Source organism: Bos indicus, unplaced genomic scaffold (genome assembly GCF_029378745.1).
Source record: "Bos indicus isolate NIAB-ARS_2022 breed Sahiwal x Tharparkar unplaced genomic scaffold, NIAB-ARS_B.indTharparkar_mat_pri_1.0 scaffold_84, whole genome shotgun sequence".
Classification (NCBI taxonomy): domain Eukaryota; kingdom Metazoa; phylum Chordata; class Mammalia; order Artiodactyla; family Bovidae; genus Bos; species Bos indicus.
In genome coordinates, this window is record NW_027223741.1 from 97,129 (window position 1) to 125,064 (window position 27,936).

At 41.1% G+C, this 27,936-nt stretch overlaps 1 long non-coding RNA gene across 1 annotated transcript; it reads left to right on the forward strand.

Moving 5' to 3' along the window:
* Positions 1-30: 30 nt before the first annotated feature.
* On the forward strand, positions 31-27,618 carry LOC139182097 (uncharacterized). The gene is made up of 2 exons (XR_011565675.1): positions 31-454; positions 4,021-27,618. It is a non-coding gene; the product is annotated as an uncharacterized lncRNA (long non-coding RNA).
* Positions 27,619-27,936: the final 318 nt, after the last annotated feature.

Here is a 27,936-nt window from a genome sequence, read left to right on the forward strand (position 1 = left end):
TGGGGGCGGCTGGCGCTGCGTGATGGGAAAGTCGCCGGCTGAGCCTCACACTTTCTCCCGATTTCTTAACTTTCGGGTCGGGGGATAGGGGAGAAAGCGGCGGTGTCCGGGAGGCGAGGGGGTGCGGGCTTGCAGCTGCTGCGTGGTCACGGACTTCCCGCCCGCGCCGAGCCGCCGGCCTCGCTGGCCAACTGGGGAGCGGGCGGCGGGCGGGCAGGTGGCCCCGGGCCGCCGCACCTGCGCCTTGGCTCTGCCCCCGGGAGCCAAGCGAACCGCTGCTCCCTCGTGGTGTGAGGGCGGTGATGTTTTTCCTCCCACCCACTTTCGAGTCCCCCCTCCCCCCTCGCACGCACTCTAGCTCTCGCCACAACCTGCGAATCCCAGACCTCGGAGGAGCGCCCCGGAGAGCTCGGAGCGCCTGCACGCGTGGACCACGGAGGAGGCCGGTGGCCAGGTCAGTGAGAGGTGCCTGGCGCCTGCTTTCCCACTCTTCCTTTCCAGCGTTTGCGCAGGTGGGCCGTCTTCCCCCACGGCACCACAAAGTTCCCCGAACCTGCCACCCCAGCCGGCTCCCTGTTCCAGCTGCCCGCGGCCCGGCTGGAGGTGGGGCCCAGGGCGCTGCACCAAGGTAGGTGGGTGGATGGGGGGGGGGGGTCGGCTCCCTCCGGATTCGAACTCGCCACTCCCGCTTGGCCTGCTTAGTTCCAGGCTCTGGAGCTGCGGGGAGGCCCCTTGGGTAGCCATCTAACAGGTTCTGCAGTCCCCTTAGTGATCGCCTGTGTCCCGAGTCTTTTTTGCTTGCTTGCTGAAGTGCCCTGGACCAGTAGGTGGTTCCGAGGTACTCAAGTTAAGGAAACAGCAGACGGGGCTGGAGGCGCCTCTGTCCTCCTTGTGGACATCTGCCTCATTTTCTGGCCCGGACCACTGGGGTCAGAGTTGGACCCGCTAAGCTCAGGGTGCAATGCAGTATTGCCAGAACTCAGGGCCTGGAAAGCCTGCCTTCTAGTTCCTGTCGGCCCTGCCACTAACTTTATGAGAATGGGCAGTTGAGTTCTCTGGGCTCCAGGATGCCCATTTTGAAGGTGGAGTTGTTGTGGGGAATCAAAAGGAAATGATAGATAGCATGGTGTTTTGCAAACCAAACTCCAGTCGTTGTTTGTCCCTCATAGCGACGAAGGCATCTCAACTCAGACCAGAGACACCCTGGCCTTGAAGCTGCCATTTTTCAGAGCCAGCCCACCGCCAGTGAATGGAGCTTTTCTTGTTGGGTGGTAGATTGGGGAGAGGATTTTAGCTGATGGACTCTGGCCTGCGACTCCAGTGTCCTCTTACTGTTTGTCCAAAAGAGAATTGTTACCCTGGGGGCTGTCCCACAGACAATAGTGCATGTAAGATTACAAGGGTAGTGAAGCCTCTAGGAAGGATTAAAGGAACACTGTGGGGCATGAAGAGCTGGCTGACCTGCCCATCCTTTAGCCTTCCTTTGGGAATGTCTCTGATTCTATTCTACCCAGGAGACCTCTTCTGAGAACGGACAGAGCCTTGACACTTGGCCGCCCAGATCCCTTGTAGTCACAGCCAGGCAAGGAGCCCTTGATCCCCTCCCTTGTTGCAAATGAACTTGGTGAATGCTTGTTTTACGAAGGCACCTTAATGGGTACATTTCTTTAGGATCTTACGTGTTTCTTAGACTCCTGTAAAGCCCACTCACCCTCCCCACCTCGGCAGCGTTGGTCTCAGAATTTTTGTTTTCTTTGTTGTTTTCTTGTTGGAGCCTGGCTTTCCCCCAGATATGTCAATGGCTACATTTCTAAGTAACCTGTAAAAGAGCCAGTGCAAGTTCAATGGCACAACGGCCTGTGTGAAGCAAACAGAGAGTTAATGCCGAAATAACTCCAGTTAACTGGGTCAAAGTATAATTTGAAAAATTAAGGACAGTTTGGCTCTTTGCAAGTGTAAGAGTCGGCATGTTTGCTGAGCAATGCTCACTCGTGTTTATTGCTGCAGCCCCAACAAAATGTCTTGAACTGTTCTCCTCCCCCCAAAAGAAAAAGTTAAAGGGATAAAGAGAAATTTAACAGAGACCTGGGGAGGGAAACTCTTCTAGGTTTATAGCTCCATACAGAACATAAAGGCAGGACTTCAGGATCTTGTAAAGCAAAAGTGATTATTTATAAAGAGATTCATTTTCTGATGTTCTTCAGCCCAGCCAGGGAGGCCACAGGGATGACAGGAATGCCAAAAGAGATTAATTGCTCTCTAGTCACCAACTTTTCTCTTTGCTCATACCATTAGTTGAGACCCAAGAAAAGCAAAAAAAAAAAAAAAAAGAGAAAACAAAAACCAAAACCTAAGAGCCGTTTTCTTGCCAGCTTGAGTTATGAGGCAATGCTACTGTTCACCAAATCACCCAACCATTGTACAAGAAAAACAATCCAGTTGGTTCTTGCATGGGGAGACCAGAAAACCATGGCTTCAGAAATCCCCCCTGAGAGCCATATGTGATTATGATAAATTGAATTTCAGTGGTTTAAAAAAAATCTTTCTCCTTTGGAGACTTGGGGGATAAGCTTATTAAAGAAGGCTCGGGAAGAACCTCACTGGGGTGAGTCGCTGTGTTAAAGCTGTTCATGGAAATGATTTGCTTCAAGGGAACCTGGTAACTCTAAGAGGACAGAGCTGGACATTCTGAGTGATTGAAGGAGGGCAGAAACTCCCAGAAGGGATATGGTCATCAGAACCCAGGTCTTTTGAAGGCTATGAACATGTCCCAGGAAAATTTAGTTGTCCTTTAAGGAGCAGGAAGGAGGTAGAGTGGCAAACTGGTCCTGCAAATCCTGGCTGATACCATAAATTATTCTCTATGACCAGTTCTGCTTTGGTTACATACTCTTAATTTGAAACCATGGATTTTAAATTATCTGGCCAACTTCATAATATTTAAAGTAAGAGTGGTGGCATTCACATCGTGGCCCAAAGACAATTCAGTTCTCCAGAATGATCATCTTGTATTCCATCCAGCTCTCTATACTCAATATTTAGGTTGGACCTGCTGAAAAGATTGTTGAACTCACTTCCCATCCAGTGTTAATCCCAGACTGAAATATGGTGTTTCTTGAGTTATTTAAATATTTTCAAATCCCCCTTTGGAAGAGTTTTGCCAGCTCTAAAGTCGATGGAAATGACCTGTGGCTGGATATAATCTATAGCAAACCTTCTGTGTTCTAAGCCTCAAAAAGCTTTCCACTCCTGAGACTGGAAATGCAGTTCTCCTATTTTTAGGAATGATAGGTGCTTTTGGGGTGGTCTTTTGCGTGGTGATGCAATGTGAACATATTACCTACTTAAGTTTGCCCAATATTCCTTAAATGGTCCATTTAAAATTTCCATTTCACAGGGGACTTCATGTGAGAGGAGTATGTCTGAACCATTCAGGTGCTTACATCACATCCATTTGCTAATCACATCTGTCTTTTCCAACATAAGTAACCAAACTGAAAATCCTTATAGATCTCATAAGAGACACAGGCGAAACACTGATCAATGCTTGCCCCATCCCTGAAGGATTAAAAATAATGATAGTCTTGAAGCTAAGATCAGTTGACTTTCGTTTCAAAAATTGTTTGGGTCACTGCCTATTATTTTTATCTTGTTTGCCAAAATGGCCGTTTTGCAAACCCCAGTTTCCCTTTTCTCCCAAAGAAAATCTCTTGAGAAATCATCTTTAATTCCCTTAGAAATGAGGATTTCAAAGTTTATTTTTTCTTTCCTATGACTTGCCTGTAAGGATTTAGCCTTAGCGTTGGATAGGAATGTATGTTAGTCCACTTACATTTTCCTCCACAGTCTTTGTAAGGCAGGAGAGGCCTTTTCTTTCTTTGCAGGAAAACAGTGCTTATTACACATGTAAATTCCCCCAGCCCTTCCCGCCCCCTAGTAGGTTAGAAGCCTGAGATAAGAGGTCTCCATCAGTTCCAGTAGATCTGTTCTAAGTCTTTTTGTCTGCTTTCTTCCCAGCAGCTTGAGTACACGGGGCCCTGAAAGTTTCAAGTTGCCTTTTGCACTGGCTGGAATGAGAAAAAAGTGGAAGATGGGCTGCATGGGAGGCATGAGATACATCTTTTCCTTGTTGCTGTTCTTTCTTTTCCTAGAAGGAAGCAGAACAGAGCAAGTAAAACATAAGTGTCTTGAATTTAAAAAAAAAACAAAACAAGATATTTTCTTGTCATTTCTTTGAGAAGGTGCTTATAATCTGAAGAGATTGCGAGTTAGCCCAAATGTGGCCCTGCCACGAATCTAAGAAAGTGAATGTTACTGGTTTATGTGTGAGTTGATAAAAGGAGAGCTTTGAATCAGGCCAATGAATTTGGGGCTCTTTTTCTGATTATCATATAGTTTTCATCTCATAGAACACATGACACATTAGTTATTTTCCATTTCCTATTCTGAACTGTACAAATTTCATTCCATTTTACATAATTCTAGAAATATCTGGCAGATGAGCTGGATTTTTTCCCAAATTTCAGACTCTTCAGCAAAGGATTTCACTTTATGAAAAAGAATAACACAGAAAAGAAAAAGAAAAAAAAAAAAAAGTAAAGCAGGCTCTGCCTATTCTCTTCTGCTGAAAAATGAAGAAGGAAAAAACCTTCACACGAGCTGGATTGAGATGAAAAATCCTTTGAGGAAATTGAGATTCCAGGGACCATGAGCAAATTGGATGCCATTTGTTGAACGGAACGTCCCTGCAAAGCCAGGGAATATTTCTAGAAAATCAGCGATCCGTGTCATGGGCTGACACATTGGAGAAAGCCGAGTGGCAGGAAAGGGGGGTAATTAACCCTCCTTGCGGCCACATTTGGGAGACTTATGAGTAACCATTGACATCTCTGCCCTTGTTAGGAGCTGTCTGCCTGCCTTCGCCCACTGTGAGCCTCACCATCTTTGGGCCATTCGCAGCCACCTCCAAGGTGGACCCTGGCTCTGCATTTGAAGGAAAAGCCCTCTCTCTAGTTCCCCTTTTTGGCTGCATCAAAAGAAGCACAATGTGGAACTGGTCCAAGACGGGGCATTCTCTGCTCCACTGAACTTATTCATGAGAAGGAAGTGTGTAAGTATGCCTGGTAGGAACTGAAACAGCATCTGAAGCCCATCACTTCAACACGTATCCCCTTTATCAGCTTAAGTTAAATATATTGGGCATGAGGCTCTCTGTTAGGGAGAACAGTGCCGAATCTGTTCCACTGTTACCTGTCTTTCTGCTTCACTATGGTTTTCATAGTAAAGTGAGTCTCCTTCCTGGAAGAAATGGGGCTTTTGATTAGGCTTTTAAACATGAGTGATCCATTGTAATCTCGTATGATTGAGACACAAAAAAGGAAGTTTGAGCAGGGCACAGTAGGAGCAAGAGAGCTTAAATCAGCCTCTTCTCTTGTAGTCCTCAGCCGACCTTCTTCTGCTTGAATACGTAATCCACCTCAGAACCCTCGTCTTCCAGAAGTTTGCCTTGATTTAAGTGGATGTGAGAGAAAAGTCCAGTCCATTCTCAGCTAAGCTCACAAGCAGCTGGACTTAAAACTCCTTTGTTTCTTAGGGAGAAACTTCCCTTATGGCCTTGTGGCAGCATGGGGAAGCTTGCAACTCTTAGGAGACAATCTTCTCTGGGAAGCCTTCCATATTAATGAAGAATTGAGTAATATTGTCCATAGAAATAGACAATTAGAGCTTAATTGACAAACCAAAGAAAAAATGTGATTGAAAACTGATTGACAGACCCCAAACTATCACTCTCTAACATTTCCTACTGCCTGTGAGTCTGTCCCAAGCCCTTTGGATATTCAATTGGTGTCAAAATGATTATGTAACAGATGGCCTAAGGGACCAGTTCTGGGCTAGTGTTTCCAGCTTATAGTCAGATAATGAGGCTTAGGTCATCGTCATTCCCTAAATGAGCCCTCAGCATCATTCTTTGGGGCCTGACCCAAGCTAACTGTCTCAAAGATATGTGCAAAGTTATCTCCACTAAAAGGAGACTCTAAAAGTCTATGCCTTAGGTATGTTGCCTCGGCACACATACACACTCACACACCCATACACTGCACACACACATACACTGCATGCACCGAAATTTATATTGCAGCTCTACAAGACATTAGAAACACTAGGAAACGGTTGCATAAATGATCCTTGTAATGCATTCTCATGCTACCAAACACTCCTTATTGCAAATGATAGCCCTGGAAAATGGTTATATTAGCTTATTTTGAAATTTCTTAAATTGTGAAATGAATACTACTCACTGAACAAAATGATGTGAAAGTATCTGAACTTCATAAAGAACCTGTTTCTCTCAACTCCCATTCCCGCACCTCAGGGATGACTGTTACTATTAATAATAGTAATAGTTTTCTGTGTCTTCCATGCTGTTTTCTCTCTGTGTTATCAAAACATACATATCTATAGGGATTTTTTCTTTTACAAAAATTGGATATTATATATATGTAAATTTTTTTTTCCTTATAACTTGCTTTATTCAGCAGTGTGTCCAGGACATCCTTCCATGTCAGAACATTTCAGTGTAACAGTACCATGTTCATTCTAATGCCTACATAGTACCCGGTTATATGAGTGTGCCATGGATTGTTTAGATAGTCCCTCTTTGTAGATATTTAGATTGTTTCCAGTTTTGTTATTACTATAAGTAAGGCATTAGTGAATGCCTGAAAGCACTTAAGCAAGTGTTTGTGAGTAATTGTCAGGTCAAAGTGTATGCTCAGTTTTAATCTTGGCAAAAACTGTCAAATTGTCCTTCCAAAAAAAGTATCAGTTTACACTTCCACCATATATGTATGCATGTCCATTTCTAATTCCTTCACTAAAAGTATTCTTAATGGCTGTATTCATGGGCCAGTTTACTAGAGGAAATCCTATTTCAGTTGTGCTGTGAGAGTTTCCTGTTACTGGAGTGTATTTTCAATTACTTTTAATTCAATTGTATTTCTCCAGTGAATTGGCTATTTTTCAGTTGGGTTGCTTGTCTTATTGATTTGCAAAAGCTTATTTATTAACATTTTGTTATTTCAAATGTTGTTATTAACCTTTTGTATTTCACGTATTGTTTTCCCAGTCTGCCATTTCACTCAAACTTTGTATAAGCCATATTTTCCCATATAGAAGTTTTAAATTTTTGTGTAGTCAGATCTGTCACTCATTTCCTTTATGGCTTGTGGATTTCTTCTTATTCCTAAGAAGGTCTTTCCTACTCCATATTCTTATATTTTTTCTACTGCTTCTATAGTTTGGGGTTTTACCCATAGTTCTCTCTTCTACCTGAACTTTATATTCATGCTTGGTGCACAGTGAGGCTTCCCAGGTGGCTCGGTGGTAGAGAATCCACCTGCCAATGAAGGAGAAAAAGGTCCAATCCCTGGGTCAGGAATGTCCCCTGGAGAAGGGCATGGCAGCCCCACTCCAGTATTCTTGCCTGGAAAACCCCATGGACAGAGGAGCCAGCCTGGCAGACTACAGTCGATGGGGACACAAAGAGTCAGACACGACTGAGCATGCACGCACACACATGGTGTGCAAGAGGGAACTAATTTTTTATCTCTGGGTAGTAGTTTCATGACTGTTATTTTTTTCATCTTTATACTTCTGTTTATTCCAAAGATTTCACAATTGGCAATATTACTTTGACAACAGGAAAAAGTCCTTTGAAGTAAGAGGAAATCAGGATTCCCATATTGTGCTGTTGAGTTCTAGAGAAGAGTAGGTATAGGAATGGAAGAAGCAAAATGAGGGGAAAAAATAACAGAAAAAACTTCAAGAAATGTGTAAGGATCATAAAGTTTCATGTCGCTCCTTGCTGCCTGATACTGTTGTACCCAAGGAAGCCAAGGTTTTTTCTCACTCATGGGCTGGTTTGAGTATAAGCATGTTGGTCAAGGCAGATGCTCGGTAGCCTGTTTGCTCTCGCATTTTAGGCATCAGGATGGAATGAGGGGTGATGCTATTATGGTCAAAGACACTCACTCAACTGGTGTAGAATCTGAGGAGGTCTGGAGGAAATGCTTTCAAAGCAGAAAGCTGTTTGCACAAGGAAAAGTAGAAGTGGGTGCTGCCGCTTGCTAGTAGCTAATTAGCCAGAGTTACCTTGCTCTCACAGGAGGGAAAACCTGCTCAGGAACCCGGGAAATATGGACAGTGCCATCATAGTGAATGAATGAGCCATTTATGGCTTATATAAAAGTTTGTTCCTGTCCAAAAGCAGCGAGGATGGAGATCTTTAGCTGGGAAAGTGTCTTTCTATAATTCCATTATGCTCAATTGTTAAAGTTGTAGTCAAAAGAGGCCAGGAAGTTCTTTTGAAGTTCAAAGAAGCATAATATTCAGTGCATAATATTCATGCAAATGTAGGACAAAATGAGCTGAAGAGTTTGCCTCTTTTGGCACATCTGACTTAGGTAATGAACTATTGATCAAAGTGAGGTAGAATAATTGAGTTGTTAAGAATATTTAATTATATATTTCAAATGAACCAGCCTGTGCCAAGGCTGGCAAAAGTCCTTGGGAGAGAAATGGTTGGTGTATTTCATGGCTTCTGTGCCTGCTTTATAAGATGGGTTAGCTGGATCTTCCAAGGGACTAGATTCTCACTCATTTTTCTCCTTTGGAGAAAAGCTTCTAACATTTGTATTTGGCTGAAAATGGGCCTCTGAACTTCCCAGGAAGGATGAGTCCCCAAAAGATTGCAGAGAAGGAAGAAGATAGTGAAATTTTGAGACACAGGAAGCATGGTCTTATGGAGCCTACCCAGAGCCTCTTTATTGTGAAAGTCAAGGGCTTGAGTCCTTCACCTCCAGGTTATCACTTGGACATTCGAGGTGATTATTTGACAAGACAAAGAAATGAGCAGAAGAATAGATGTATTCACGTCTTAGAAGTTCAGATAGGTAGAAGTAGAGTAAATGAGAATGCTTTAAAATTAGCTTAATGCCTTTCAAGGTATATTCTTAATTATTTGTTATGTTGGGAGGGACCAGTGGTGTTGGCTATGGAAACTCTGGAGTCCACTTTGATCCAAACCCCAGATCCTCCTTACTTACTTTGGGAATGTTGCTTAATCTCTCCAGCTTTAGTGCTCTTATCAGTACAGTAGGGGAAATAATAGTGTATTGATTGTAAACATGGTCATCTAAAGACTCGATCATATTGTGCACACAGAGGGCTGTGTGACAGTGGCTGGCACACAGTTTTTAATGAATGGTAGCTTCCCTGATGGCTCAGACAGTAAAGAATCTGCCTCTAGTGCAGGAGACCCGGGTTTGATCCTCAGGTCAGAAGGATCCCCTGGAGAAGGGAATGTCAACCCACTCCAGTATTCTTGCTTGGAGATTCCATGGACAGGGGAGCCTGGCAGGATACAATCCATGGGGTTGCAGAGTCAGACACGACTGAGTGACTAACATACGCACACACAGCAATTAGAGTAACTCTCTTACAGGCCCAATGATATTATCACCTTAATTTTCAAATGAGAAACTTGAACCTGAGTGAGGCCAAGTGACTTTGTACAAAGCCAGACAGCAAATCCAGGGCAGCACCAGAATGAAAACCCAGGTCTCCAGATCCGCTGTTGTGTTCACAACACCAGTTTGTGTCTAGCAGTTCTTTGAGGAAGCCAGTGCCTTCCCTTGAATAGAAGCCCAGTGCTTTGCACATGTGGAGAAGGAAATAGCAACCTACTCCTGTATTCTACCCTGGCGAATCCCATGGACAGAGGATCCTGACAGGCTACAGTCCATGGGGTCCCAAAGAGTCGGACACAACTGAAGTGACTTAGCATGGCATGCACAGCTTTGCACATGGCAGCCACTTAACATGTGAGATGATCTGAGTAGATGAATAAAGAACTTTGTAATCAGAATTCCAAAGACAGGCAGTATACTATTTGGGAGTTAAAAGATAGAGTCTAGGACTAAAGTTATTCTGGAACCTAAATAAGCTAAGCCAAAGGAAATGTGTGAGGGAGGCTAAAAATATGTGCCTTTATGTGCATGCTTCTTAGATTTCCCTGACTTATCAGAAGGATTGGAATGCCCTCATAGTCGAATGGAGAGTGAACTGTGCTCTAAGTCAGGAGACCTGGCTTCTGGTCAGTTCTATTGCTCACTGTGTGGTGTTGGTTGAGTCATTCACGCTCTCTCTGAACTAAAGATTCTCTACTCTCTGAGAGGAATTCTTCCCTTCTGGACAGCAAACTAAAGGATGGGAGAATAAGGGGTTGTGCAGCGGGGAGGGCAAGGGAAACCAGAAAAATGAAAGTGGAAGTGTTAGTCCCTCAGTCACGTCCAACTCTTTGGACCCCATAGACTGTAGTCTGCAAGGCTCTTCTGTCCATGGGATTCTCCAGGCAAGAATACTGGAATGGGTTGCCATTTCCTCCTCCAGGGGATCTTCCCGACCCAGGGATTGAACCTGTCTCCTGAATTGCAGGCACATTCGTTACTGTCTGAGACATCAGGGAAACCAAGGCTCTGTCTTTAGTATTTGGAGCACACCTGGACTTTTATCATTGTCACAAGGTCTTTGCAAAAAGCGTTTTACTCATTTAAGATTTATAGCGTGCTACTTCCCCAAAGAGTAGATATAGGTTATATATGAAAGAATGGGATTCCCTGGTAGATCAGCTGGTAAGGAATCCACCTGCAATGCAGGAGACCCTGGTTCAATTCCTGGGTTGGGAAGATCCCCTGGGGAAGTGATAGGCTACCCACTACAGTATTCTTGGGCTTCCCTGGTGACTCAGATGGTAAAGAATCCACCTGCAGTGTGAGAGACCTGGGATCAATCCCTGGGTTGGGAAGATCCCCTGGAGGAGGGCATGGGAACCTACTCCAGCATTCTTGCCAGGAGAATCCCCATGGACAAAGGCACCTGGCAGGCTACAGTCCATGGGGTCACAAAGAGTCGGACACCACTGAGTGACTAAGCCCAGTGCATCACAGCATATATGAAAGAATACTTGCAAGATAACTTTTTAAAAGCTGAAGCCAAAAATAGAGGCCATCTGACCAAAGTAGAAAGGGTAGATATTTTTAACACCTGATTTGGTATCATGAGGCTTCCCAGGTGGCTCAGTGGTAAAAAATCCACCTGCAATGCAGGAGATACAAGAGATGTGGGTTCCATCCCTGGGTCAGGAAGATCCCCTGGAGAAGGAAATGGCAACCCACTCCAGTGTTCTTGGCTGGAAAATTCCATCGACAGAGGGGCCTGGTGGGCTGTAGTTTATGGGGTCTCAGAGAGTCAGATACAATTGAGTGACTGAGCATGCACAAAGGTTGATACATTACAGGATTCACGTTTCTAAGTTGGTGTATGCTTCCTGAAAAGATAAAAAGAGAAGCTTTCCATTGGTTGGCAAGAGAAAGGTACAATTTCATCTACCTCCCACTTATTCAAATGGTATTCATGATGGGATGTTTGCAGAAAGTACATTTTGGGTGGTACAAAATAATCTTGGTTTCATAGAAGAAAGAAGAATCATATTTGGCATTTCTCTATTAACCCTCTGTAAAGGAATAGGGCAAACATTAAATTATAGCTCAATATAAGTTTTTTTATAAGTGCTAAGTTAATGTAGTCCAGATAGTTTACCTTTGAATGATATAAGCTAATCGAAGGCTAGAACGCGGAAATGTTATACATATGGTTGTTTAATATGTCTAGTAGACTGCATTGTCAATTATCAGATGCCCTAAGCAAAGTTTACATCAACGTGATTTTTTTCTATTTAAAAATAGATGTCATTTTTCAACATTCAGAAGAAAATAAAAGTATTAGAGAAACAAAAGTCATTGGTAATCTCAACATTTATGTTAATCATGGTTAATTGGTATATAGACTTAGAGTCTTTTTTTTTTTTTTTGCAGCTACACACACACACACACACATATGTGAGCCTCCATGGTGGCTCAGATGGTAAAGAATCTGCCTGCAATGCCAGAGACCCAAGTTCGATCCCTGGGTTGGGAAGATCCCCTGGAAAAGAAATAGCAACCCACTCCAGTATTCTTGTCTGGGAAATCCCATGGATAGAGGAGCCTGGTGGGCTACAGTCTATGGGGGTCACAAAAGAGTTGGACATGACTTAGCAGCTAAATGACAACAACAACACATATATATTATTTTATAAAAATGAAGCACTCAGGCAGGGTATGTGCCCAGTAGTGGGATTACTGGGTCATATGGTAGTTTATTTCTAGTGTTTTGAAAAGAATCTCTATACTGTTCTCCATAGTGGCTGTGCCAGTTTACATTACCACTAACAGTACAGGGGGGCTCCCTTTCCTCCACATCCTCTGCAGCATTTATTGTTTATAGATTTTTTTTTTATGATGCCCATTCTGATTGGAGTGAGATGATATATCACTGTAGTTTTGATTTGCATTTCTCTACTAATGAGCAGTGTTAAGCATTTTTCCATGTGTTTATTGGCTATCTGGGTGTCCTCTTTGGAGAAGTATGTGTTTAGGTCTTCTGCTCATTTTTTGATTGAGTTGTTTGTTTTTCTGATATTGAGCTGCATGAGCCATAATTCAAAAAGACACATGTACCCCAGTGTTCATTGCAGCACTATTTACAATTGCCAGGACATGGAATCAACCTAGATGTACATTGACAGATGAATGGATAAAGAAGTTGTGGTACATATGTACAATGGAATATTACTCAGACATAAAAAGGAGCAAGCTTGAGTCAGTTCTAGTGAGGTGGATGAACCTAGAGCCTGTTACACAGAGTGAAGTAAGTCAGAAAGAGAAAAAGAAATATCATATATTAATGCATATGTATAGAATCTATAAAATAATACTGATTAACCTATCTGCAGGGCAGGAATAGAGATGCAGACTTAGAGAGCATACTTGTGGACAGAGCAGGGGAAGGAGAGCATGGAATGCACTGATAAAATACTGTTGAAATATATACATTACCATATATGAATAAGCCAACTAGGTGGAAGTTGCTGTATAACATGGGGAGCTCAACCCAGTGCTCTGTGACGACTTAGAGGGGTGGGAGGGGGGCTCAAGAGGAGGGGACGTATGTATATTTATGGCTGATTCACACTGGTGAATGGCAGAAATCAACACAGCATTGTAAAGCAATTATCCTCCTATTAAAAATTTTTTAAATGAAGCACTGATTCATCATGGATTCTCTAAAGTGCACCTGTAGTGGAGATTTAGCCTATGTTGTCTGAAGTGAAAACTGGATAAGTTAGGTATCAGTTGTGGGGCACACAAAGTTGATTCTGTTGTGAAAAGTTCAAGAGCACAACTTAAATTCTTGACCAAATAGTAAGTAAACCTCCTTTAGCAGAGATTTGTGCAGCTGAGGTGCTGATAGAAAGAACAATTTGTTTTTTTCAGACAAGAGATTTAATTTTTTGCCCAAAGTCCTATGCCAGATGACAAGAGATTATTTTAGCCAGAAAAATTATTCAGATCAGGTTTCACCAGTTGAGCAGCCTTTCTGTAAAAGTATCTCCCATGGCCTTGAGAATACCACCAAGTCTCAGTTATCCATGTTAATGGGAGATAGAAGGGCACAATGAAGTGAAATTTCATGGAAAATCTTCATTTCTCAACTTAGCCAATGATGTTGCCTTGCTCAACTCTCAAACCTCTTTGAAATATGGACCTTTTCTTCTCATTGAGTTTGCCCACCTGCTAGTAGAAAAGCTAGTAGAAAAGGCAGGTAGTGGGAAGCCCAGGCTGTGCATAGGCCACTCAATATATATTAAGTTGAATTAATTTTGGACAAATGATCCAACAAGTAGGAATAAGATAATTAACTACCAGATAAAGAGAAATAAGCTGTATACTCAAAAGTGAAGGACTTGGGTTTTTCTTGACTTTCTGCTTTCACTGGCTTTGGTAGCCTGAAAATGACGTCTTAAAGCCCTGAGGAATTCTGACTGAGACTTCAGTTCTAGAAACCCAATTTCCAGAGCAATAGGACATTTTTTTCCTGTAATGACTGCTCCATCATGCCCTTTGTCCTGCTTCAAGTTAGATAAATGTCAGAAGAGAAGTACTTATGCTTTTAATTTTTTCTTCACCATTATAGTAGCCTTTAAAAAATACTCCAAAAAGAATTTGTTTACTTGATTTGTCCTCTTATATAATGAACAGCAAAGATTCATCTCTCCCTGTCCACTGACTGTATGTGTTATAATAAAATAAATATTATTGTAGTACTTGACATGATGATGTGTCTACAGTAATAGCTCTTATCAAAAACTGTTTATGGGAATGTTTCTTGCCTTTAGACTGGTGATGAAGTTATTGAACTTTTGACCTGGTGCTCGGTGCTAGACAGTAATGGTTGGGGAAAACATTGATGGCATAGAAGCACATCTTTGTTGTTTACTGTTTGTCATCATTTCTGTTAACAGGGGCCTTTAAAGTATCAGGGATTATCACTTTCAATTAGGGCCACATGAACCCATTTGAAAAATAGCTGTGATGATACAGGTTGAAGGTCCATCTCAAATGTTCATTGAAATTCCCTTGGGACCAAGTTCTACTCTACAGATACCATGAGTCAGTGGTAAGTCATGAAGTCTCTGGACTTCGCAGGTGGCTCAGTGGTAAAGAATCTGCCAGTGCAGGAGCCACAGGAGACAAGGGTTCAATGCCTGGGTTGGGAAAATCCCTTGGAGATGGAATATGGCAACCCACTCCAGTATTCTTGCCTGGGAAATCCCATGGGCAAAGGAACTCAGCAGGCTACAGTCCATGGAGTCACAAAGAGTTGGACATGACTAAGAGACTGAGCACTTGAAGTCTCCAGATGGTATCGCTCAGGTACTGGCAAGTGATAAGTTTACTTTGCTTACTTGCGTCTCCTTCAAGTTGGTGAGGTATCACTGTTTCAATAAAATCAACTCACTTGTGCTTCTTGTCCAAGATAATATACTGGAACTTGAGGTGTGGTCAATGTTGCTGTGTAACTCATGAAAGTTTTTTAAAGTTCAGACTGACAAGAATGTGCTGAAATGGACTTTATCATAGTTTCTGAAAATTGAGCATTGTTCCATGTACTCATGGAGAAATCAGCTGTAATTCAGCTAAGCACCCAATCTTGGACAACCATGGTAAAACATGTCTTAAAGATTATAGTTAAAAAAAAATTATAGTGTTTACTTTTGCTATGTAGTTGAAATCAGTGTCAGTAATTGCAGAAGTGTTGTTTTATAGCACCAGTGATATTACCGTTTAGCTCCTTGTCTCTGCCTTCAGTTCCTGAATTTGCTCCTTCCGGGAATTTGTGGATTTCTCTTTGGAGCATAATTAGCCAAATCCCATGTTGCTGAGGTAATGGGACCAGAGTACTTGATGCAAACCACTATGTTTGCATTTATGGTCAGGTTTTGATGCATAGTTAGTTTTTGAGTAAGATGTTTTCATCCTCAAGATGCATAGTTGGGAAGACACTAGTATGGCGCTAGTGGTAAAGAACCCGCCTGCCAATGCAGGAGACATAAGAGACGTAGGTTCAATCCCTGGGTCAGGAAGATCCCCTGGAGGAGAGCATGGCAACCCACTCCAGTATTCTTGCCTGGAGAATCCCATGGACAGTGGAGCCTGGCGGGATATAGTCCACAGGGTCGCACAGAGTTGGACATGACTGAAGCAACTTAGACCTTGACCTAGTATTGTAATGTGAGATAAATGCCATGTATTGTGAGAAAAATGCTGATGTGTATAAAGAGAATGAAAAAGAACTTTTAGCTGAGTTACTCTTCTCTTCCCATCTCTATTTCATAGCTCTTGGAAGCATAGGCACTATTTCATACTTTATAATCTGTCCTTGAGATAAATACCAAAAAATGCAAAATGAAGTCTTCCAGTTGTATCGTTTCCTATAGTCATTTGAGTATGACGTGTCTTCACTACAGACAACACCTGATTCTTTAAAAGGTGAGCAAAGCTGTGTTTCCAGGTAGGGTGGGAAGGGTGGCTTGAGAAAAAGTTAGGCAAGAATGTGTGGAAGCCCTTTATTTTTTAAGTTCTAAAAGTGGGTGACATGCACTTTACACTCATGTAGCAGGACAGGCAAAATGCTACTGTGGTTTCAGTCCTTGGTTCTGAGGCCAGCCTTCTTAGATTTGAATCCCACCTCCATACCTTGACTACTTAGGTCAACTTAGGCAAGTTACCAAACCTCCCTGTGCCTCATGTCTAAAATGGGGCTAATAATGGGATCTAGCTTGTAGGGTTGTGGTAAGAATTTTTGAATTCATGGATGTAAAACCCTTAGCTTATAAGACATGTTCAACAAATTTTGTTGTTATTTTTCTTATTACTGTTATCATCATGCTCAAATGGCTCAGTGTTCTTCAGGACCTGGTTTCTTGGCCTCTTTTTACCTTTATCTTCTACCTCCTTATCCTTGAGCCAAATTTGGAGCAGGCAAATTCAGATCAGTCAGTTTCACACATTGTCTAACAATACTCTGTCTAGAGGCTGAATTTGGGGCAAACAGAATCTGTTGGCTGAAACAAGTTATTTGGATCATCTGTGGTTGTCATGAATAGTGGTGAGCTCAGATATATTGAAAGGATCCATTCAAGAGTTTCTGTAAAGAAATCTATCTTAAAGATATTTTAGAGAGGTGATAGCAACTTGTTTAACAGCTGTAGATAAAGAATACCCTCCTTGTGGCATTGGTGTATACCGTTCCTTTGGAAATTGACTTGCCTGTAAGTTAGAATCTTAGCAATTTGGAAATGAGTTTTAAAATACGTAAATGCACATGAAACCCACATTTTGATAGCTTGCCTTATTTTGGTGCTTGCTTAGTCTTTCAGGGGTGGGTCCTTATCTTTTATTATCCCATCTCTTTATCATCCAGAAAGGAATAAATCACCCAACCATGCAGATCACATTGCTAATAATGAAAGCTCATCCAGTTTCATATTTGAAGTAGGTAGTTCTCATGTCAGCCTCTGAGGGAGCTGATTATTTCTGGCAAAATAATCCAGAATCAAATATGGAATACACAGGTTCCATCTTACTTTGCAATGTGAATTTAAATCAACAAAGTAATTTCCAGCTTACCTCCATCCAAGTATTAGCAATTGAAGAACCATACAAGGCAATTTATGCCAGCCTAATAATACCACCTAAATAGCCTCCTTCATGGATTTGCTTCTAAGTGTATACTCAGATTTTTCTGAAATGTCTAGGTAAGTTGTTGATATGAAAGGCAAATAACTTAGGTGTTTTAAAGATTATGAATTTATCAAATTTATTTTAGAGAAACGGTCATTCTCTTCTCACCAGTATGTGGAAGTTTGCAAAAGGTGCCTAATTTATGTTTATTTTGGGAAATTCATGATTTGTCTGTCTTCAGTTAAACATGCAGGGATTGTTAAAAATATTTCCTACTTCATTCTATAACACTGTGGAGCAGAGGTCTAATTTGTGTATTTACCAAAAAAATTGTATTCCTGAGACTTGGGTGAAAAATATATAACTTTTGCCTACAAAGTAATTTTGATTTTTCGGAGTTCTTTTAATCAATAAATGGTCTTGAGCACTTACATTTAGTCCAGAATGTAGCTTAGGATAATAATATTAACAATAATAATCATAATATCATAAAAAGAGAAATTAAAAGTTACTGATAAAAAAAATATATATTGTTTCCATTTTCCCTCACCAAATTTGCGAGGTTTTAAGCAATTAAAATATCCAGTGTTGGACATTTTCACACACTGCAATTGGGAAGTAAATTAGTGCAGCTTTTCTGGAAGGCAGCTTGACAGTATAGATTGGGAATTTAAAAGCGTTCATTACCTTTGACTCAATAAATCTACCTCTAAGAATTTATATTTAGTAAATAACCAGTATTCCATACATTAGTGTATATGCAAGGATATTTATTTTTTGTTTATTTTTTGGCCACACCTAGAGGCATATGGCGGAGAAGGCAATGGCAACCCACTCCAGTACTCTTGCCTGGAAAATCCCATGGATGGAGGAGCCTGATAGGCTGCAGTCCATGGGGTTGCTAAGAGTCAGACACGACTGAGCGAATTCACTTTCACTTTTCACTTTCATGCATTGGAGAAGGAAATGGCAACCCACTCCAGTGTTCTTGCCTGGAGAATCCCAGGGACGGGGGAGCCTGGTAGGCTGCCGTCTATGGGGTCGCACAGAGTTGGACTCGACTAAAGTGACGCAGCAGCAGCAGCAGCAGCAGAGGCATATGGGATCTTAGTTCCTTGACCATGGATCTTCTACTGTCTCCTGCAGTAGAAGCACAGAGTCTTAACTACTGGACAGCCAGGGAAGCCCCTATATACAGGGATATTTATCATGGAATTTTTTTAAAACAAAGAAAAGGACACAATTTGAACCCTCAAATAGGGGATTGGATAAAGAAATTATGTTTCAACTGTGTTAATGAAAAATCATGTCACTAGGCATGTAGTATAGGGGGAATATTTAATGGCACAAAAATGTACACAATGTGTTAACTTTAGAAGTAGTTTATAAAATGTATATTGTTATATGTTAATTATATAAATAGAAAACTTTATATACCTTTATGCACAGAAGAGAGACTAGAAAGAGCTTGTAGTTTCTTAACATGTAAAAAGCTTAGAAGTTGTCACTCCTATTGTCACAAGAACAAAGGCTTAAGGACATGAAAATCAGCAAGTCCTCTTAAAATCACAGAAAATTGAGGTCACAGGGCAAACTGCCTTGTGGTTTTTACCTTGAAAACTGGAAAGACAGGTGAATACAATCACCACTGCTGGATCTGGTTGGAGCACTTAACGGGTAATCAGGTAATCGACTAATTGCTGGAGAAGGAGCATGTTCTAGCTTCAGAGAGAAAAACTCCTTTTTGTGAGTTTTTACCTTTAGGATCCCCACCAGGTTCTCAGGTTTGGTGAAAAACTTATAATTGTTATAGGTAGAGGAGGGGGAAATGTAACCATTTAAAATAAGCCTAGAGTTCTTTATTCTCATTAACTAAGGCCTGGCCTCAGTTCAGTTCAGTTCAGTCACTCAGTCGTGTCTGACTCTTTGCGACCCCGTGAACCGCACTACGCCAGGCCTCCCTGTCCATCACCAACTCCCAGAGTTTACTCAAGCTCATGTCCATTGAGTCGGTGGTGCCATCCAACCATCTCATCCTCTTTGGTCCCCTTCTCCTCCTGCCCTCAATCTTTCCCAGCATCAGGGTCTTTTCAAATGAGTCAGCTCTTCGCATCAGGTGGCCAAAGGATTGCAGTTTCAGCTTCAACATCAGTCCTTCCAATGAACACCCAGGACTGATCTCCTTTAGGATGGACTGGTTGGATCTCCTTGCAGTCCAAAGGACTCTCAAGAGTCTTCTCCAACACCACAGTTCAAAAGCATCAATTCTTCGGTGCTCAGCTTTCTTTATAGTCCAACTCTCACATCCATACATGACTACTGGAAAAACCAAGGGAAATGATTTTATCTTAGACTAACTAATTTGGGTTTTATCAGAGTCTAACCACCCTGGAATGTTTTCACTGGTGGCTCAGTCAGTATAGAGTCTGCCTGCAATTCCAGACACATGGGTTCGATCCCTGGGTCAGGAAGATCCCCTGGAGAAGGAAATGGGAACCCACTCCAGTATTCTTTCCTGGAGAATTCCAGGGCAGAGGAGCCTGGTGGGCTACAGTGAAGTGGAACCACCCTGGAAGAAGGAATATATGCCCAACTCCACTAGCTTTCCTGTCTTACCTACACTGGTGGGCAGGAGCAAAGTTAATCAGTGCTTTTGAAGGTCACAACTCAGGGACATGGATCACTAAAAACTGAGAGCTAATTATATGATTATAGAACATTTCTCCTTCCCCTACAATTTGCTACACATCAATTGGGATCCTATATAATAACAGGAGATTGAAAGACCTGCAAGCCTTAGACACTGTTTAAGAAGAAGAATCTAGGGAAACCCAATAACAATGGAGAGGATAAAGAAAGACACTAGGCAGATTTTAGCCTCTGACCCCATGGCTACAAAAAACAGTAAAACTAGCCTAACTCCTAGAGAGCTTAACATAAGACCTCACACTAATGCTCCATTTACCTCAGTTACTTTTACTCAGTACATCATGTCTGAGTTTCAACAAAAAAGTACTGGGCATTCTAAAAGGCAGAAAAAAAAAAAAAATCAATCTGAAGAGACAAATCATGCATCAGAACCAGGCTCAGGTATGGCAGATATTTTGAAATTATCAGACTTGGAATTTAAAATAAATAAGATTAATGTGTTGAGAACTCTAGTGAAAAAAGGAGGCAAAATGTAAGCATATACGGGCAATGTAAAGAGAGATGTAAAATAAGAATCAAAAGGAAATGTGAGAAATCAAAAACACTGTAACAAAAATGAACAATGCTTTTGATGAACTCATCAGCACACTGGACATGATTGAAGAAAGAGTAAGTCATCTAAAGATACGGCAAGTGGCTTCCCTCGTGGCTCAGTGGCAAAGAATCTGCCTGCCGATCCAGGAGACACAGGTTTAATCCCTGATATGGGAAAATCCCACAGATTTTTTTTCCAGCATCTGGGAAAACACTGCAGAGCAAGCAACTAAGCCAATGTGTCACAACTATTGAGTCTCTGTTCTAGAGCCTGGAAACTGTAGCTACTGAGCCCATATGCCACAGCTACTGAAGCCCATATGCCCTAGGGCCCATGCTTTACAGCGATAGAAGCCACAGCAATGAGAAGCCCGAGTACTGCAACAAAGAATAGCTCCCTGCTTGTCACAACTAGAAAAAACTGCATGCAGCAACAAAGACCTAGCACGGCCATAGATAAATAAATAAATAAATAAAGTATGCCAAGAGAAATGTCCCAAACTGAAAATGTGATCAAATTCAATAGAATATTCAAGAACTGTGGGAAAATTACAAAAAATGTAACACGTATGTAATAGGAATGACAGAAGGAGATGAAAGAAAGGAAAAAGAATTAATGAGTGAAGTGATAATGGCTGAGAATTTTCCAAAAGCAATGACAAACACCAAAGCAAAAATCCAAGAAGCCCAGAGAACACAAAGCAGGTACATGTGAGAAAACTTACACCTAGGCATATCATATTTAAACTGCAGAAAATCAAAGACAAAGAGAACATCTTGAAAAAGGAAAAACACATTACATATAGAGGAATGAGGTTAAGAATTGCATATGATTTCTCTTCAGAAACCATGCAAGCAGTAAGAGAGAGGAATGACGCACTTAAATTATTGAAAGAAAAAAATCCAGCAAACTACAATACTGTATCCAGCAAAACAATGCTTCAAAAGTGAATGAGAAATATTTTCTCAGACAAACAGAAATTGAAGGAATTTTTCACCAATTGACCTGCCTCACAAGAAATGTTAAATTTTTTAAGAAAAATGAAAATAACGTCAGAAACTCAGATCTATATAAAGAAGGGAAGAGTGTTAAAGAAGGAATAAAGGAAGGTAAAGTGAAATCATTTATTTTTCTTATTATTAACCTAACAGAATAAAGTTTGCTCAAAATAATAATAGCAACAGTGTACTGAATAATTACATGATCCGCTGGATCATGGAAAAAGCAAGAGAGTTCCAGAAAAACATCTATTTCTGCTTTATTGACTATGCCAAAGCCTTTGACTGTGTGGATCACAATAAACTGTGGAAAATTCTGAAAGAGATGGGAATACCAGACCACCTGACCTGCCTCTTGAGAAACCTGTATGCAGGTCAGGAAGCAACAGTTAGAACTGGACATGGAAAAACAGACTGGTTCCAAATAGGAAAAGGAGTACGTCAAGGCTATATATTGTCACCCTGCTTATTTAACTTCTATGCAGAGTACATCATGAGAAATGCTGGACTGGAAGAAACACAAGCTGGAATCAAGATTGCCAGGAGAAATATCAATAACCTCAGATATGCAGATGACATCACCCTTATGGCAGAAAGTGAAGAGGAACTAAAGATCCTCTTGATGAAAGTGAAAGTGGAGAGTGAAAAAGTTGGCTTAAAACTCAACATTCAGGAAATGAAAATCATGGCATCTGGTCCCATCACTTCATGGGAAATAGATAGGGAAACAGTGCAAACAGTGTCAAACTTTATTTTTTATGGCTCCAAAATCACTGCAGATGGTGACTGCAGCCATGAAATTAAAAGATGCTTACTCCTTGGAAGGAAAGTTATGACCAACCTAAATAGCATATTCAAAAGCAGAGACATTACTTTGCCAACAAAGGTCCATCTAGCCAAGGCTATGGTTTTTCCTGTGGTCATGTATGGATGTGAGAGTTGGACTGTGAAGAAGGCTGAGTGCCGAAGAATTGATGCTTTTGAACTGTGGTGTTGGAGAAGACTCTTGAGAGTCCCTTGGACTGCAAGGAGATCCAACCAGTCCATTCTGAAGGAGATCAGCCCTGGGATTTCTTTGGAAGGAATGATGCTAAAGCTGAAACTCCAGTACTCTGGCCACCTCATGCGAAGAGTTGACTCATTGGAAAAGACTCTGATGCTGGGAGGGATTGGGGGCAGGAGGAGAAGGGGACGACAGAGGATGAGATGGCTGGATGGCATCACTGACTCGATAGACTTGAGTCTGGGTGAACTCCGGGAGTTTGTGATGGACAGGGAGGCCTGGCGTGTTGCGATTCATGGGGTCGCAAAGAGTCGGACATGACTGAGCGACTGAACTGACTGAACTGAACTGATTGAATAATTATAGTTTATGGAAAAGTGAAATGAATGACAGTGATTTTATAAAGGATGTATTCTACTACAAAGTACCTGCAGTGCCTGTGAAGCAGTATAGTGTTATTTAAAAGTTTATTTATATTTGTGTAAATGTGTATTGTAAGCTCTATGACTACTACTAATTAAAAAGATGAGTATAATTAATATACTAAGAAAGAGAGAAAATAGAATAATAGTAAATGCTCAAAAAAAGCCATAGAAAGCAGTGGAAGAGTGGAATACACACACGTAAGTAAAAAATCAAGGAAAATGAATAGAAAATGATTACAGATATTGTCAGTATTAACCCAGCTGTATCAATAATCACTTTAAATGTGAATGGTCTATATACACCAATTAAAAGACAGACTATCCAAGTGGATTATAAAAAAAACAAGACCCAACTATATGTTATCTACACACTTTAAATGTAAAGATACATATAGATTAAAAGTAAAAGGATGCTAAAAGATATCCTCCAATTAAAAATAAGCAAATTTTAAAAAGTAAATAGATGGAGAAAGATATAACATGCTAACACACTAATCAGATGAAAGTGGGAGTAACTATATTAGTTTTAGACAAAGCAGATTTTAGAGGAAGGAAATTATGTGTATATTTAACAGAGCATCAAAATACATGATACGAAAATGGATAGTACCTGAAGAAGATACAGACAAGTCCACTATTTTAATTAGAGAGTTTAAAACCCCTCTATTAGTAATAAACAGACCCAGCAGGCAGAAAGTTAATAATGGTATAGTTGAACTGAACCACACCAGCAGTCAACGGGATCTAATTGTCATCTGCAGAGTATTTCATCCAACAATAGCAGAATACACATTCTTCTCCAGCTCAATGGAACATTCATCAAGATGGACCACATTCATGGGTCATAAAACAGATCTTAACAAAACTTATAAGAATATAAATTATATCAGTATGCTCTCAGAACATAGTAGAATTAGACTAAAAAAATCAATAGCAGAAAGATACCTGTAAAAATATCAAAATATTTAGAGATTAAACAGTATACTTCCAAATAGCACATAGGCCAAAGAAGTCTCAAGTGAAGTTTAAACACATTTTGGATTATATGAAAATAAAAATATAATTTATAAAAATTCTAAGCAGTGCTTAGAGGGAAATTTATAGCATAGAATTAATATATTAGAAAAAAAGACCTGATATCAATAACCTCAGCTTCCACCTTAGGAAACTAGAAAAAGAAGAGTAAATCAAACCCAAAGTAAGCAGAAGAAAAGAAATATTAAAAAATTAAAGCAGAAATCAATGAAAGTTATGCCAGGAAAACAAAAGAGAAAAATCAATGAAACCGAAGTCTGGTTCTTTGAAAAGATCAATAAAATAGATAAACCTCTAGTCAGATTAACTAAAAATGAAGGCACAAATTACTGATTTCAGAAATGAAAAAAAAAAAAAAGGCCATCACTACCACCAGAACCTGAAGATTAACAAAAATTATCTTCCACAGCTAAAGATATAAAGGAATCACAATGAGATGGGTAAGAAGAATTGGGACAGAGTATAGTCAAGACCCACATCCCTGGGTAGCTGACTCACAAACAGGAGAATAATCACAATTGCAGAGGTTCTCTCCAAGGAGTGAGGGGTCCAAGCCCCACAGTGGGCACCCCAGCCTGAGGGTTCTTCCCCAGCAGGACAAGTGCCCAGAACATCCAGCTTTGAAGGTCAGCAGAACTTGCATACAGGAGAGACTGAGGGCTGTAGAAAACAGAGACTCTGCTCTTTAACAGTTTGCACAATATCTCACATGTTTCAAGTCCCAGTGCAGAGGCAGTAATTTGAAAGGAACCTGGGTCAGATTCACTTGCTGATCTCAGAGAATGACCTGGAGAGGCAGAGAGCAACTGGGACTCTCCCCAGGGACACAAATACTGATAGCAGCCACTTTTTGGAGCTTGTTTACCATAAGGACACTGGAAAGTGCCATTTTCAAGTCCTCCTTCTAGCCTATTAGTGCCAGGGTCTTATCTGCCCACCAGTGGGCTGGCATCAGTCTTAGACCACCATCCTGCCCCATAGCCAGGGATCCCAGGACCTAGCCCTGCCCAACATCAGGCTGGGACAAGACCCAGGCCCCCTGGCTCCCCAAATCAGCCAACTTGGGGCCCGACCCCACCCACTAGTAGGTCAGCACCAGCTTCTGGATCCCCCCTGACACAATGGCCAGCCAACCCAGGACCCAACTTGCCCACCAGCCAGCTGGCACCAGCCCTGGGACATTTTGAACCATGCAACCAGTCAAGCTGTGACCCAGGCCACCAGCAGGCAGCAGCCAACCAGACTGGGGGCCAATCCTACCTACAAGTGTGCCCACAGTAGTCAGCTCTGCCACAAGAGAAGGGCCCACATAGCCCACAGAGGGGACAATCCTAGAGAATATAGCTCTGGTGACCAGAGAGGAGTTTGCCGCTGGGCCCGATTGAATGTCTCCTGCATAAGCCCACTTCTCCAAGAACAGGAAGTGTAACCAACCTACCTCATCTTTAGAAATAAATACAGAAAATTAGGCAAAATGAGGAGACAGATAAATATGTTCCAAAGGCAGGAACAAGACAAAACCTCAGGAGAAGAATAAAATGAAGTGGAGCTAGGCAATCTGCCTGACAAAGACTCATGGTAATGATCATAAAAATGCTCAACAAACTCAGAAGAACTGAAGAACACAGTGAAGTTTAACAGCTAGAAAATATAAAGAAGAACCAAACAGGGCCTGAAAAATACAGTAACTGAAATTGAAAGTTCATTGGAAGGAATCAACAGTAGACTAGATGATACAGTGGAATGAATCAGCAAACTGTAAGACAAAGTAGAGGAAATCACCCAAGTTGAACAGAAAAAAAGGAATTAGGGAAATGAGGATAGTTTAAGAGCTCTCTAGAATTACATCAGGCATACCAGCATTGGCATTATAGGGGTACCAGAAGGAAAAGACAAAGGGGCAGAGAACATATTTGAAGAAATAGTGGCTGAAAACTTCCCTAACCTAGGGAAGGAAACGATATCGAGGTATAGGAAGCACAGAGAGTCCCAAACAAGATGAACCCAAAGAGGTCCCCACCTAGACCCATTGTAATTAAATTGGTGAAAATGAATGATAAGGAGAGTCTTAAAAGCGACGAGAGAAAAGCAAGTGCAAGGGAATTCCCATAAGGAATTCAGCTGACTTTTACGGAAAATTTTGCAGGCCACAAAGAGTGGAATGATATATTCCAAATAATGAAAGGAAAAAAACCTAAACCCAAGAATACTCTACATGGCAAGGCTATCATTCAGATCTGTGAAAGAAAGTCGTGTCCGACTCTTTGAGACCCCATGGACTGTAGCCTGCCAGGCTTCTCTGTCCATGGGATTTCTCAGGCAAGAATACTGGTGAAGGTGAAGGTGAAGTCGCTCAGTCGTGTCCGACTCTTTGTGACCCCGTGGACTGTAGCCTACCAGGCTTCTCCGTCCATGGGATTTTCCAGGCAAGAATACTAGAGTGGGTTACCATTTCCTTCTCCAGGGGATCTTCCCGACCCAAGGATCAAACCCGGGTCTTCCGCATTGGAGGCAGATGCTTTAACCTCTGAGCCACCAGGGAAGCCCAAGAATACTGGAGGGGACTGCTATTTCCTTCTCCAGGGGATCTTCCTGATCCAGGGATACATGGGTCTCCCACATTGCAGACAGGCTCTTTATGGTCTGAGCCACCAGGGAATCCATTCAGATCTGAAGGAGAGATAAAAAGTTTTACAGACAAACAAAAGCTAAAAGAGTTCAGTACCACTAAACCAGCTTTACAAGAAATGTTAAAGGGACTTCCCTAAGCAGAAAAGACCACAACTATAAATATAAAAATTATAAAAGGAAAAATTTAATTGGTAAAGGCACATGTACAGTAAAGATAGTGGACTAACCATTTATAAAGCTAGTAGAAAGGCTGAAAAAGAAAAGTAGTAAAATCACCTATATCCACAACAGTTAAAGGGACACACAAAACAATTATATGTAAAATGTGATGTCACAAACATTAAAGATGGGAGGGAGTGAAAATGCAGGGTTGTTAGGATTCATCCAAACTTAAGAGATCATCAACTTAAAACAATAATACATATATACATATATATATATGAAACCACAAACCAAAAATCTGTAGTAGCTACACACACAAAAAGAGAAAAACATCCAAGCATAACACTAAAGATAGTCATCAAAGAGCAACTTAAGAGATCAAAGGAAGAAAACAATGAACAAAATGGCAATAAGTACATACCTATCAACAATTACTTTAAATGTAAGTGGACTATATGCTCTAATCAAAAGACACAGAGTGGCTAAGTGGATATAAAACACAAGACCCATATGTATGCTGTATATATGAATATATGGCACTTAATGCAGATCTAAAGATGCACACGGATCTGAATAAACATTTTTCCAAAGAAGACACACAGAAAGCCAGCAGGCACATGAAGAAAAGATCAATATCGCTAATTATTATGAAGATGAAAATGAAAACCACAATGGGATATCACCTCACATCTGTCACATGGCTATTAGCAAAAAGACAACAAATAATAAAAGTTAGAGAGAACGTGGAGTAAAAGGAATCCTTGTGTGCTGTTGGTGGGAATATAAACTGGTGTGGCCACTATGGAAAACACTGTGGAGATTCCTCAAATAATTAAAACTAGAACTAACATACAATCTGGCAATTCCACCTCTGGGTGTTTTTCCAAAGAAAACAAAAACACTAATTTGAAAAGATAAATGCACCCTTATGTTCATTGCATCATCATTCACAACAGCCAAGATATGGCAGAAATTTGTGGCCAATGATAAATAAATGGATAAATATGTACACATATACAATGGAATTTTACTCAGCCATAAAAAGAATGAAATCTTCCCATTTGCAACAATATAGATGGACCTATAGGGTATTATGCTAAGTGAAATAAGTCAGACAGAGAACGAAAAATACTGTTTGGTTTCAGTTACCTGTGGGATCTAATAAAACAAATGAATGAAAATAACAAAAACAGAAAATCCCCTGGTGGTCCACTGGTTAGGACTCTGCATTTTCACTGCCGAGGGCTGGGGTTCA